The sequence below is a fragment of the Pieris brassicae genome, unplaced genomic scaffold, assembly GCF_905147105.1.
Source record: "Pieris brassicae unplaced genomic scaffold, ilPieBrab1.1, whole genome shotgun sequence".
Lineage (NCBI taxonomy): Eukaryota > Metazoa > Arthropoda > Insecta > Lepidoptera > Pieridae > Pieris > Pieris brassicae.
In genome coordinates this window covers 10,001-12,500 of record NW_025575927.1, presented here as the reverse complement: position 1 = coordinate 12,500, position 2,500 = coordinate 10,001, and the positions used below count along the sequence as shown (strand labels likewise).

General features: G+C 59.0%; 1 pseudogene; it reads left to right on the top strand.

The window, feature by feature from the left end:
- LOC123719241 overlaps positions 1-2,500 on the top strand; it is a 5,894-nt pseudogene that overhangs the window by 2,413 nt on the left and 981 nt on the right.

The window sequence follows — 2,500 nt, the reverse complement described above, 5'->3', positions numbered from 1 at the left end:
GCGCGCTTCGTGCTGAATCCGGACCCGCGTTCCGGCCTTCCGCGGATCTTCCTAGCCGTAAGGCCGCGACGGACGCGCGCTTCGCGGCGTGCGGCCCGGCGCGGTTCTGTACGACCGCCGTTCAACGGTCAGCTCAGAACTGGCACGGACAAGGGGAATCCGACTGTCTAATTAAAACAAAGCATTGCGATGGCCCTCGCGGGTGTTGACGCAATGTGATTTCTGCCCAGTGCTCTGAATGTCAACGTGAAGAAATTCAAGCAAGCGCGGGTAAACGGCGGGAGTAACTATGACTCTCTTAAGGTAGCCAAATGCCTCGTCATCTAATTAGTGACGCGCATGAATGGATTAACGAGATTCCCGCTGTCCCTATCTACTTTTGTGTCCGAGAAGGCGTGTTTCCAGACGTTTGGAAGATCGGAAGGCTGGTTGTTATACCGAAGGGCAATGGGAGACCACTCACGGACCCGAAAGCGTACAGGCCCGTTACGCTTCTGTCGGTACTGGGGAAGATCCTGGAGAGGCTGATCTGCGAGTGTACACCGGGCCTATACGGCCGTATATCGCCCAATCAGCACGGATTCATGCACGGGAAGTCGACGGTGACTGCTTTGAGCAGAGTATTGGACGTCGTGCGAGAGACGAACCACAAGTACGTCCAGGCCATCCTATTGGATATCTCGGGCGCGTTCGATAACGCATGGTGGCCGATGGTCCTGGTCAAGTTTAAGCAGGGCGGTTGTCCTCGCAACGTTTATAGACTGCTGTGTTCGTACTTTACCGGTAGAAGGGTGGGGATGTTCGCGAATAACGTGTCCGTCTGGAAGAACTCTACCATGGGTTGCCCACAGGGCTCTGTTTTAGGGCCGACACTGTGGAACATTCTGGTGGACGATTTGTTGCGGATGGCGGTGCCCCCAGGAGTAGAGCTGGTAGCGTACGCGGACGACGTCACGGTCTTGATCGAGGCGAACTCCCGGGCGGACATCGAGTGGAAGGCGGCGACCACTCTTCAACTGGCGCTCGAATGGGGCCAGCGGAATAGGCTGTCGTTTTCGTCTTCGAAAACGCAGTCTATAACATTGAAGGGCAGGTTCCAGCGTCCGCCGGTGATCCGGCTGGGGGGCGACTCGGTGAAGGCCGTCGGCGTGGCGAAGCTGCTCGGCGTGGTGCTGGACGAGCGCGGCACGTTTGCGGAACACGCGCAAGACATCGGCGACAGAGGTGCAAGGTGCTTCGGGAAGATGGCTAGAGTGTCTGCCTCCAACTGGGGTATCAGATACCCGGCGCTCCGGTTGTTATACTACGGAACATTTGTCGCGACCATTACGTACGCGGCTGCGGTGTGGTATGGCAGATCTCTTGCGTTTGTGGTGGCGAGTCGGCTGCTGCGAGCCCAGAGGTCTGCGTTGGTGCTCTTGACGAAGGCCTATCGGACGACAAGCACGCCGGCGCTGGCCGTCCTGGGCGGCGTGCTGCCGGCGGATCTCGAAGTGTACCGTGCGGGCAAGATTCAGGCGACGAAAAGGGAAACGGCCAAGGGAGAGGTCAATGACCTAAAGCGTAGGGTCCACTCCGAGGTGGTTGACAAGTGGCAGGAGCGCTGGGAGGTCGAGGAGAGGGGGCGCGACCTGCAGCGCTTCTTCCCTTGCGTCAGGGGTAGACTTCGCGCGGCGTGGGTAGCGCCCGACTACTTCACGTCGCAGCTTTTGGCAGGTCACGGCGCGTTCAACGGCCGCCTGCGGGACCTTGGTCTCAAAGAGGTCGGGACGTGCCCGTGCGGGCTTGCGGAGGAGTACAGGGATCACGTCCTATGGGAGTGCGGGCTGTACGATCGGGAGAGGGAGGAGATGCTGGACCGCGTGGTGACGAGCGGGCCGGGACCGGTTTACTTCGCGGATCTCGTGGCCTCGGAGGCGAACTATGCCGCGTTCAGTAGATTCGCACGCGCCTGGCATCGCGCGAGAAGCGAGATAGATGCCGAGGAGAAGGGACTGAGGCGAGCACTGCACGAGCAATACACGACGGGGCGCGACGCTGACGTGGAAAGATCGACACCGACGACGAGCCGTTCTCTTGTGTTGTCCGCAGCCCCCCGGGGGGAGAATGCGCCTCGCGCAGCCCTCTCGAGAGAGAGGGAGAATGCGCACGGGACAGAAATTGCGTAAATTTGTAGGGAGTCAAGAGAGTGCGCCGGTGACGATGCACAGAGTGCGTAAAGACTCACCGGCGCATCTCCCATTGATTCGGTCGAGACCCGGTCCGCATGACCGCGAGGTCGGAAGGACCATGGGAAGGTTGGTGGGTTATGTCCCTATCTACTATCTAGCGAAACCACAGCCAAGGGAACGGGCTTGGGAGAATCAGCGGGGAAAGAAGACCCTGTTGAGCTTGACTCTAGTCTGGCATTGTAAGGAGACATGAGAGGTGTAGCATAAGTGGGAGATCGTTCGCGGTCGTCGCTGAAAAACCACTACTTTCATTGTTTCATTACTTACTC